The sequence below is a fragment of the Sinohyriopsis cumingii genome, chromosome 8, assembly GCF_028554795.1.
Source record: "Sinohyriopsis cumingii isolate HCF-2022 chromosome 8, ASM2855479v2, whole genome shotgun sequence".
Taxonomy (NCBI): domain Eukaryota; kingdom Metazoa; phylum Mollusca; class Bivalvia; order Unionida; family Unionidae; genus Sinohyriopsis; species Sinohyriopsis cumingii.
This window is the reverse complement of record NC_142968.1, coordinates 112,126,056-112,137,959: the sequence shown is the minus strand read 5'-3', so window position 1 is coordinate 112,137,959 and position 11,904 is coordinate 112,126,056. Positions and strand designations below refer to the sequence as shown.

The following is an 11,904-nucleotide window of genomic DNA, read 5'->3' as shown; positions in this document are numbered from 1 at the left end:
ACCTTGTTTTTTATCCTTCTGCGTTGGTTGGGTGCATATTTGAGGGTCTCTGATATGGCCTCTTCGATTCCATTTGCCTTTGCTTTGCCATTATTTTTCAAGCAGGCTTCTGCAAGAGTAATACAATGTTTTAAAATAAGTTTCACAACAAAGGATGCATTACATGTTTCTAAATGCCAGCAATAATCAATGGAATATTTTTAAAACATGTACTTTGAAATGTGGTCTCAAGTTACCTTATCAATTCATTTAAAAATCTCTGGCAAGTCACATGAAAAACAGACAATTTAAATCAAGCCATACTTACTTATCAAAACCTGACATATCACAAGCTCTTGAAATGCTTTTTTCCCTTTACGTCCCTTTAGACTATACTCTGGCCAGTACTTTTGTTCCAAGCTTTTTCATCATCCTGCAGACACTATCCCCAATTGTAAACCTGCCAAGGGAGCTCAAGTAGCATATCTGAAAATAATAATAATAATAATATTATTATTATTATTTTATTTTGATATTATTATTAGTAGTAGTATTTCATGATCGATGTGACAAAATATGCTTGAATATAGTTCTTTTTTGCCATGGTTTTGCAAGCAAATTTATTTTCTCTAACTTGAAAAAATTTGATAACATTAACTACGCAATACAATGTACTAACAGCAATTATAAACCAAATTAACCACCGTGAATCTATTAACTTCATAAATGACATTCACTCAAGGATTGAATTAAAATAGCCACAAAATATGTAATAGTGTAATTGTAGTAAAATACCTGTTACATGTTCATCTCTAAACATGTTTTGGCCTACATCCGTAAGACAAAACAGCTGACCACTACATGTTCACCCCACCCCCAAGAATAATTATGTAGGCGCCGCAGAACTTGCATAATGCATATTGAGGTTCACAACAGCAAATAAAGGTTATAACAGTTTTTTTATAGAAAAATAAGGCCCCAATTTACCATCTTCTTGGAGAGTTTGGGATTTTCCTCCAACCTCTGGCAAAGGCCTTTAGTTCCTCCACTGACTCACATGGCATTGCAAGAATTTCTTCTCTATATTCTGTGTCTGGGTCTTGTGTATGAACTAGGAGGGCCAGCTGCTCCAAAAAATTCTCAATATTTGTATCCAGTTTCATAAGTACACTGAACTGGAAATCTGTAAGAGATTTGTGATGAAATTAGTTTTGAAAGATCAAGATCATTATTATTAACTCCTTATAAAGATCTGTACAGTGAACATGGGTTTAACAATGAAAAATATTTATGGAATGAAATACATGGTTTCTGTACAGTTTATTTGAAAATAAATAAAACTTATCCCTATATTCCTTTATTCTTTTATTCCCTGGATATGTTGTTTCACTGCTGGTGTCTGTAAAGTCTGCATTCAATGTAGATGGTTTAGGCATCTGACTTACAGAAGACAATGGTATACATAAGAAAGGAAAATAAAAAAAAACAATGGAATGATGAACATAGTAGACACATCAATGAAAAACAATTCATTGTTTATTTGCACAAATAAGTCTTGAACAGTATGTTTTATGACCTATAATTTAATTAATTAACATCTCACAATGTTCTGAAATAACAGTATCTAAGCTACAAGAGCTTGTGCTTTCATGTCATAATCTTCCATTTGCCAAACAAATTTTGATGTTGACTCAATGTATATGACCTTAGCATTGAACACTAACATTCAAAATGTCTACAAGATGACAAGACTATTATCAACTGAAGTGACAACAAACGAATGAGTTTTATGTGCATTGAACATAAGCATTTTTAAATGCTACAAAATGTGTTTTTAGTGTACTGCCACAAATTACCCAACATTTTGTCAAACATAAAACAGTTCTACTACCTTAGATGAGAATTAAATTCATGAATACAATGTATAATTGACTTACTCGTATTTAGAGAGCTGTAAATCTGTAAATGAAATAAGAGATTATATAAAAGTCAACACCTGTAGTATTTGTTTCATTATTCTATAATGTACATTTTTTTCCATCCTCAATACTTACTACTTGCAGAGGAACTGGCAGAGAGAAATCTGTATATTCTCCACTCCAGAGTGGATGGGGATGGTGATGGTGTTGTCCTTCTGGATGCAGCTAAATGTATAAAAATAATCACTAGTCCTTAATTGCAGTAAAAAAGAAACAAAGAAATCAGACTGGATTTGTTGGCATGTAAACAAAATGCATAATGGTTGCAATGACCACTGTATATAAGGCAGTGATACAATATATCACAAAATGCATTCTTTTTTAACAAAACATCTAATCTCATATATACAGCATCATGAGTAAGTAAGTACTCCTAAACACATCTTATTAAACAGACAGAAAAATGATGAAATTTATACATACTTTTGATAAGGAATTTCCAATTGTGGCATGGTATGAAAGCAATTGATAAAAAAAGACCAGATAAACTAAATAGAACATACCAGCAGGATAAGAGGAAATCTTGGAGTCTGCAAAATACTCTCCATTTCAGGAGGTTTTGGATGAGATGGCTGACCAGAAAGGTTTCCACTTGAGATTTTCATCTTTTTTTCAGTTCTTCATTTTCATCTGAAATATCAATGAGAACTTGTAAATACTGTATGAGTCCTTGAATACACTGACTCCTTGTGACATACAGGGTTTGCAGAACAATCGCTAGCAATATTCACCACTTTTAAATCCAGCTGGTGAATTTTCACCATGAAATGCATCCGAATGCAGTGAATAATCCTGGATTAAAGACAAAATAGTGTACAGAAATGTGCAATAAATTAGTCAAGCTCCAGACAAAACAAAGATATGATTTATCTCTGATTCATAATGACTTTTCTTGTGCTACACATTTTACCAATGCAAATTACATTGAATTTTGTAAATTAAATGGTACAATTAAGATATGTATGTCAAAAGATTACTAATCTTCCGCTTTTCAATTAATGCTAAACACAAGTATCAAGTCATGTATTTAGTCTCTCACCACCACTAAATGCATTCTTAAGTAATCATCCTATATTTACCATCCTCCTGAAGAGTGCACCAAAGTCATGTGAACTTGATCCAATTCCAACATTACTGCTGCTTGAGTGCTTAGATCCAGTATTGCCTTCACTAACTGATGTTATTAATACCTCTCTCTCATCAGCATAATTCCCATCATTTTTCAAAACTGCCATTGTAAAACCTCTGCTGAAGAAACTAACACTACACCATAACGATTTAAAGAACTACTGCCTGGTTTCTAATCTCCAATTCATATAAAAAATCTTAGAAAAGGTTGTTCAATCCCAACTTGTATCTCGTCTGAATTCAAACAGTCTTTTTAGCAATGCACAATCTGCATATCTCCCTTGCCACAGGACACAAAATTGTGTCTGCAAATAGATTACACTCCAGCCCAGTTGATCTATGTTGTGGTGTTCCACAGGGGTCTGTTCTTGGGCCTGTTCTCTACATTCTATACACTCAGCTGGTCTCAAGTGTCATAGATCATCATCCAATGTCTCACCAATTGTACAATGATGACACCCAATATACAACTCTAGCCACCCAACTGAAGTTGATGCTACCATCCAAGGTGTAGAGATGTGCATTTCTGCTGTGAAATCATGGATGACTTGTAACAAGCTGCAGATGAATGATGATAAAACTGAGGCCATTCTGATTACAACACAAAGACTTTCTCATTCACATTCTTTACCTCACACAATAAATATCAGCAATACCAACATTAAATTCACACAATCAGGTTAAAGCCTAGGTGTTACTCTGGACAGTACTCTCATATTGCACCAACATGTCATGAACATATGCAAGGCTGCATATCTTGAGCTGAGACGCATCAGCTCCATTCGCAGATATCTTTCAGTTGATGCAACTAAAACACTTGTGTGTTCATTAGTACTTTCAAGACTGGACTATGGTAACTCAATTCTGTCTGGTTCATCTTAATATCTACTGCAGAGACTTCAAAAAGTTCAAAACATAGCTGTTTGGATCATACTTAGAATACCACAATCAGAGCACACCTCCCCGCTGCTATGTACCCAACACTGGCTATCCATTCGATCCAGAATCAAACACAAAATTTGTTCTCTGTGCTACGTTTCACTGACAGACTCTAGTCCAACATACCTATTCGACCTCACCTATGTGTACACACCAGCAAGATACTTACGCTCCTCTTCCGACAATCGTATACTCATTATTCTCACTATGAAAACAAAGTCATATGGACAGCATTCTTTTGCATACCAGGGCCCAGCAACGAGGAATGAATTGCCCACTCAATTTAGACACAAAGACGCAGTGATCCCATTCAAGAGTGCTCTCAAAACTACTTATTTCGACTGCAAAAATAAACTTAAAGACCTACAAATGTTTCCTACCTTAAATATTCTCAACATGTTTTTCATGTTTTCTAATTTCATCGTGTTTGTTTTTGTAATCACATCATTGTATATGTTTTTATGTTGTCTAATGTTGCAAAGCGCTTAGAGCTTCTAAAGATTAGGCGCTATACAAAGTTCTCAGTATTATTATTATTATATTTAGCTTGGATGAATATTTTTAAAATCAGTGGCCATAACTAAAACAATGGGATTTTGTTTTCTGATCATAAAAGTATGTTGGACATCATCCATGATGTACAATGCTGTCTGACATTTCTATGCACCTAAGGTTTCCATCTCAAATATTGAAGCAAAATGCATACCGAATTCGACAGATTGACGAAAATAAAGCAATGCTTACCATTTGAAAAGAGGCAATTGTCACTAGAATATTCTATTCAAAATGATATTAATTTTGGACACAGGGGATACCACCCCCATGGTTTCCTGACTCGCGATATGTCGGCCTATTCTGTGCACAGCTTTGAAAAGATGTAATTTTTATCCATCGAGCTATAGAAATGAAATACATTTACTGTAGACTGTTTCTGTCAGCAGTTAAGTTGAGTAATGAGGTCAGGAAATTATAGCTAGTTTTACAAAATTCAATGTAGAATGCCAATAAATGACAAGATATATTTTTGCAAACTAAAGTGATCTTGTAAAAAGATTAGTAAAGTTTAACATTTTATAAAAAAAATAAGATATTATGTGGAAGAGAAACAACAATGAATCGGATGCAATGTGTTTACGTCTTGTTGATAGGGGAAAATTACTAAAGAATTTAGAAACAGACTATACGCTGGGGAATTTTTTGAGAATTTATGTTCTAGTGACAAGTTCACATATTGGGTAGCAGACGATTTTGTATGTGTGGGGCAACTTCTTGCAAAATTGGAAACATGGATTAAAATGCAGTATTGTTTTAAGGTATACATTACCATATTTTATATAATGTATTCTATGATTCTAAAAGATGCATAGTTAATCGGAATTTCTGGGTTACAGATTCAAGAAGGTCATGGAGTGGGTCTACATGTTGACTAATACATTACTATTTGATCCCCTATGTGATATTTCAATTCTAAATTAAAACCAATAATACTTAATGCATAACCAAAAATGCGACAACCTGGTGGAGAGGCAAAAATGGAGATAAAAAACTTCCATATAGCCTCAGCAAATTTAAACTGAACAAATAGGGAAAAAATAATTAAACTAAACAACAAGACAAATTATGATATAATTTTCATACAAGAAACACATAATAAGTTGACTAAAGAACTAATAACTTTATGTGAGGAAAAATTAAATGGGGTTATAATTGTGAATGATTATAAGGAGATGTAAGGGGAGGGGTAGCTACTTTTATCAAGAATAAAATGGCAGTAACTTGGGAGCGAAAAAACAAGGGAAACGTTTTGCGGGAAGATTGATACATATTGTGATAGAGGACACTCATTTTATAAATGTATAAATACCTGCTAATAAAATCAAAAAACAACAATTCATTGAAAACCTGTTTAAATATTTAGAAAAAAATTCAATGCCCCCACACCCCAATGTGTGTTGATATTGATGGAAATATTGTGGATCTGATGTGCAATCTTACTGCATGCAAATCTTTCCGGAAAGCACCTATGTACTGTTTAGACACCGGTATTTGGTAATAGCCATATCTAGCGGAAAATTCAAAATGGTCATAGGACAGAAGGTTGAGGAGTTACAATGTCATAGCCTCAATGTCTCCACGAAGTAGGGGTAGTAATATTTGTGCTAGGGTTGTGCTATTCCACGTCGATTTACAAGTCACCAAACAGGATGTGATCTGGAAATATTTTTCGCAAAAAGATCTCCTCTGTCAATGGTAGCTCAATGGCTGGGAGAAATACCGGCAAGTCAGATGTGTATAAAATGTACAGTAATGTATGCAGATAAAATTGTCAAAATTTTTTTGCAGGTTTTAATTAAAGGGCTATATCAGCCTTGAAAGTGCCTGAAATTATCATTATAGATGTGGCTTAAGTCTACATGTTTTCAGTTAACAAAAACGGAGTATCAAAGATAGTAACTGGCATCCTTGATAATTTGACTAATGACTATTTTTAATTAACCATTTCAGACTTTACAATATATACTCAATGTGTTTATACCAATATTAAGTTTCTGTATGTCACCGTGTTTAAGTTTTGATTTTCTCTGTTTTATTTCACTCCATGCAAACACATGCTGACTAATCTTGTCATGTGGTCTATCTCGATGATACTGTAAAAGTGCATAGCTTAACACAGGTTCCGAACCCTTGCTATGAGCAGCAGCAGTAAACATAGCATCTACCAAGTGAAATCAACCTTTATTCTTCTTGGCTATATAATCATTAGGTACTAATGTGTAAACTATTAAGTTGGTAATTTTTTTAATATAATTATTGTGCAGATTAACTAAATGTACTTTTGCGATACTAAGTCCCATGTTTGTTTAAAGGTTCTAACAAGCTGGGGTTTTTATGCAATATGTCATAAGTATATAAGGTGTTGTGGGCTGCATGTATGAAGAGAGCTCAGCAGCTTTCTAACTAATACTGCAATTACTATGAGCTTTTTTAAAAGTTCTTTATTTTCTTTAAGTTGTTTTTTACTGTTCTGTATATAGTTTAGGAACTTTAAGCAATATTTTGGACTAGTCCGATAACATAAGACACATCACCCAATATTTTTGTTGGGGGGCTGATGGGTCTTACTACCTAACGAAGGGTGCTGTGTGGAGCGTTTTGATGTCGACTAACAGTGTAATGAAAGTAAAATTTTCAGAAATATCACACAGAACTGGTAACCAATAACAATGCGTTTCTACAAAGTAAAGTTATACTGTTTTTGTCAGACTTTACTTACCCTGATATCTTTTCTCTAATAAATTCAAATTCTTACAAAAGAACCGGACCTGTTTTCAAGTTTTGTTGGCCTACATTTCAGTTGGCTGGAAAGCGATGAAAGTCAGGGATGAAAAAATCGGGTTAAGTTGAAACATTATTCTTTAATGAAACAAATAAAAATATGTTTTACCTATTGGAACTGTAAGCAATGTTTCGTTTCATTCAAGAAACATATCCCCCACATGAACTTACTTAAACATACTTTGACGTACCTCGACTACCGTTGCATTGCAACAAATTCAGATGTATGTCAACGGAACATGAAAATGTGTCAATTTGCTAGTGTCATATTTTCACTCCACACATAAATTAGTGGAAGAGTGTCGATATAGGCTGCCAAGTGTGTGAGATATTCCTGAAACCTGGACTACTCATTCCGATGTCAATCGACATCGGAACACATATACATGGCCGTTATTTGGGTAGTAAGACATAGCACTAAAACAAAAACAATATGTGCTATGTCTTACATTGTAGAACTATATTTTGGACTTGTACATTTTTATTTAAGATTTTATTTAAGCACAAAATATTTATTGATGGAATTTAATGTGGTTTTCTCTATTCTAAATTATATAATTAATATTCATTCCTAACTTATTTTACAAGCAAACTACATATAGTTATATCATTTGTTATAAGAACTTGGCTATATTGTCAAGTGAGTGTTGTCTTCACATACCAACACGTTTATTTTGTATGTACTGATTTTCTGTATTTAAGACTATAATTCCCTGCCTGAAAAATGTTCTTATGCTGCAATACATGATTCAATTTCTTATACAGTATAGATCCAAAAATGTTCTTAGGGATATAGAATACCCAAGACATTGTGAGTGTTATCCTTGCTGATTTGATCTTTGCAATACAATTTAATCATTACTTAATCCATGATATGACTGAGTTTTTTTAAACTAGCAATTTTTTAAAATTACATTACATTTTTTTGTAATGTAACAAATCCAAATCACACACACACACACACACACACACACTTAATCTAGCACTTCATACACATAATTCTAATGTCTTCACAAAAAGCTCAAAATGTCAAAGTCACTGTGAGTGCTATCTTCACTGACATAATCTAGCAATCCAGAAAAGCATAATTTAATGACATTTTTCTTTCATAATTTACTAGTTGTCTAAGTCTGAGGTGGGCAAACTATTTTTCAATGTAGCCACAGGTGTGGTGAATGAGAAGTGAAAAACATCATACCATGCCAAAACTGAGCCAAACTTACATGGCCAATTTGCCACTTGTGTTTGCCCACCCCGGGTCTAAGTCAGTGTGACCATTGTCATTACCAGCCTGAAACCCAATTTAATGCCATTTGTATAAATTCATTTCAAATAAATATTATGATATAGTTGAAGTGTAAAGTCAAGCAAGTGTTCTGTTTGCAGATTTTACATTCTAGATATTACAGTAAAGTCATATTTTCTCTTGTGTAGTAAACTTTATTGCACCTGGTTCCAAAATAGTAAATCTTATTCAATTTTCATTCACCAGAATTAATTCAGGATTGTATTAATACCTATTCTGGAGAATGAATATTTAATACAATCCTGAATTAACTGTATGGTACTAAAATATACCCTGATCTTGTGTGAGATTGTAATATACAGAACTATACCTCAAGACAACAATAATATATTGAATTTATATTATATCAAGACTGTCATGGTTATGAACTCCAACTTTATTCAGGTTTTTTTCATAATAAATGATCATCTTGTGTTATGGTTGAAAAGAAATCAAAGTTCAGTTTAACTCCATTCTCTCCACATTTGTCAGTTGTTAAGAGGCATACTCATCCTCAGTGTTATAGTAAAATGTAATCTTATTTGGATCAATCTTGGTGGAGTAATATATGAATGGAGAAAGAATATTATCATCCAGATTAAAATATTTTTTATTCAGACTCTACTGAAAATTTTAGCTGGATATGGGTTACGGAGCCTGATGTGTACGAACAAAGCAATGTGTACCATGACCTTTTTATTTAACATTTTAAACTCCTGCAGAAGAAAGAGATTTTTAGATCCATTAAACTGTATTAACAAAAACATTTCTTCAGTAACATTTTCCTTTACTTAGTAGTGACAACACTCATATTTTAAAGTTGTTGTTTTGTGTTTGGTTTGGCCTTTTATGGTAAAGCAACACAAGTAAGTTATTTAGTGCCAAGGGACTTTAAGTATAGTGCCTTGCCCAAGGACACACCATGGTAGCTAACCCAGGTTGGTCCGATGGTAAAATTTGAACCTACATTATTTCACAGGTCCAGAAAGCTAACCACTGAGCCACTACAGCTCCCCATCTTATAGTGGAATGCTGGTATACTTTATGATCAAGAAGGATGGGTGGGGGTATGCATGTTATATCTGAAAAAAGTGATGGAATTATTGTTTACATAATATTTTAGTCATACAATATGAATCATTTTCTATAAATTTAAGATGTATCAGATCAAGTTAAGAAAAATCATATATTCTGTTTCCTGGGAATGTACTAAAATTCACTGTTATTGTTTGATTTTTTGGTAGGAAGCTTACTTGGTATTTTTTCTTTTTAACTTGAATACCTAATTTGTTAACATCCGGTCCTAAATCTTCATGGTTCTGTCTAAAAAGTAACAATTGTTGATACATGTAGGGAAGTTTTTGTTTATATATTTTGATTTTTGTGGTTCTGGAAGTTGCAGTATTTGTTGTTGTATTATTACCCATTTCAGTAATTTAATGAATGCAGAGGAGTATACTGCTCTATAAATGAAATTTAAGGGAAGATAATGTAAAAGTATGTTTCACTGCAAATATAAATTGTTCAAAATAATAATATATCATTTATCATATGACTATTCAATTGTGGTAACTAGTATTCCATCCAATATCTATATATAAAAATGTGTCTTTTCATACAGCTGGTGATCATTTAGATACAAGTCCAATTGAACATAATCAAATTATCAATGCAGGTGTTTTTATTAGTAGTAGTATTGCAAGTATAAGTGTTAGTATTAAGATTTCATATACAGGTATAATAAGTGTATCATAATGTTTAAATGATGCTCCTTATTACAACAGAAAATATGTTCATTGAAACAAATGGTTCACTGGTAAATTGGCAGTAAAGGTCTTCATTGAATTATGTTGCATAAACTATTTTACAATAAACATATATGATGCATCTCAATTATGATGATGTGGAGGAGGAGGATTAATAATAATGCAGTTTAAGTTATCTTCATCACTTAAGTTCTAGCAGATGTGTAATTTTTATGTGGCTCATTATCAGTTTGAAACTGGTCTATGATTCCTGGATCTAGACATATCTGGTCCCCTGCTGTTGTGCTGCTATGGTCTTTACAGTTCATTATGATATCAGTTACATTTGGTTTACATTTAGAACCCCATGAGATGGAATGCCCAGTTTGAAACTGAGAGAATGGTTAATTATCCATAATAGAACTCCTGCAGTTATTATTAGGTTTGATATCAAGGTCTTTCATTAAAAGCTTTTCAACTCAGGTTCTGTTCTACCATACAGATAAATAAAGTCAAATTCAAGGCTTTCAGAATTGTCCAGTTTGTGTCATATGTTGTCAGTTTAATGGGCAGGTAACTAACTGTGCAGCAGACAGACTGTATATTGCCACTGTACCATATAAATAGTTAATTATAGTAGCAGGGGGCTCGGCAACCCCAAGCCACCTCTACTTTTGGCCTTATATAATGTCTCTTTTTTTACATAATGCATTTTATGATTCCATATATAATCTATTATTTCGTTGTCTGTTTTGTTTAAAATGTATTATCCATATCTATGGATTTAATTATGTAGTTAATATTTGAGTATAAATAAGTCTTGGCCACTTGGGCTCGCTCCATGATACGTAATGGCGCCATGGCCAGATTTTAACATTTTCTCTTATTTTGTTGATAATATGTTCATAGTTTTCTACAGCTTTTTTTATTTACCAAAGTAAACCCCTAGAGCCTTTACCGTGTCTCTCAGTAGGTGGGGGGGGGCAATACAGGGTGGTTGCCCCTCCAGTTACTATTTTTAAGATTTTGTGCTTGTTGTGGTTTATTTTGGAACCCGACGCTTTACCAAATTGTTCAAATTCTTCTAATAGATGCTTATAGCATTTCCCCTCTCTTATAAAGTTGTTGCAATCATATGCATGTTAGAGCATTTTTTAAATTCTTTTTTAGGTTTGGTATTTGTATGCCTTGTATAATCAGGGGCGGATTAAGGCTCACTGGTGCCCTAAGCACTGACAAATCTTGCTGCCCCCCTCCTTTCCACGTACACCTGGGAAGATAACCCTAGGGTGCACCATGATCAAGAAACAGAACATTATGATCAATTTGCACTAGTTTTATCAATTTTTTTCACAAATCTTCATTCTTTTTTTTTCTCACCCTTTTCTCAACTTTGTGGTGCCCCCTTTGGCCCTGGTGCCCTAAGCACGTGCTTAGTCTGCTTATTGGTTAATACGCCCCTGCTTGTATTTCTGGGTTGTTTCTTATCGTGTGACGTAGGATTTCTATTGCC

At 33.5% G+C, this 11,904-nt stretch overlaps 2 long non-coding RNA genes across 2 annotated transcripts; both read right to left on the bottom strand.

Annotated features, from left to right (window-relative positions):
* LOC149794382 (uncharacterized) lies at positions 1-1,304 on the bottom strand. Its single transcript, XR_016422626.1, has 3 exons — positions 967-1,304; positions 308-465; positions 1-109 (listed from the first exon to the last, which is right to left on the bottom strand). It is a non-coding gene; the product is annotated as an uncharacterized LOC149794382 (long non-coding RNA).
* Positions 1,305-2,033: 729 nt separating this feature from the next.
* Positions 2,034-9,706, bottom strand: LOC149794381 (uncharacterized). Its single transcript, XR_016422625.1, has 3 exons — positions 9,614-9,706; positions 2,462-2,588; positions 2,034-2,123 (listed from the first exon to the last, which is right to left on the bottom strand). It is a non-coding gene; the product is annotated as an uncharacterized LOC149794381 (long non-coding RNA).
* Positions 9,707-11,904: the final 2,198 nt, after the last annotated feature.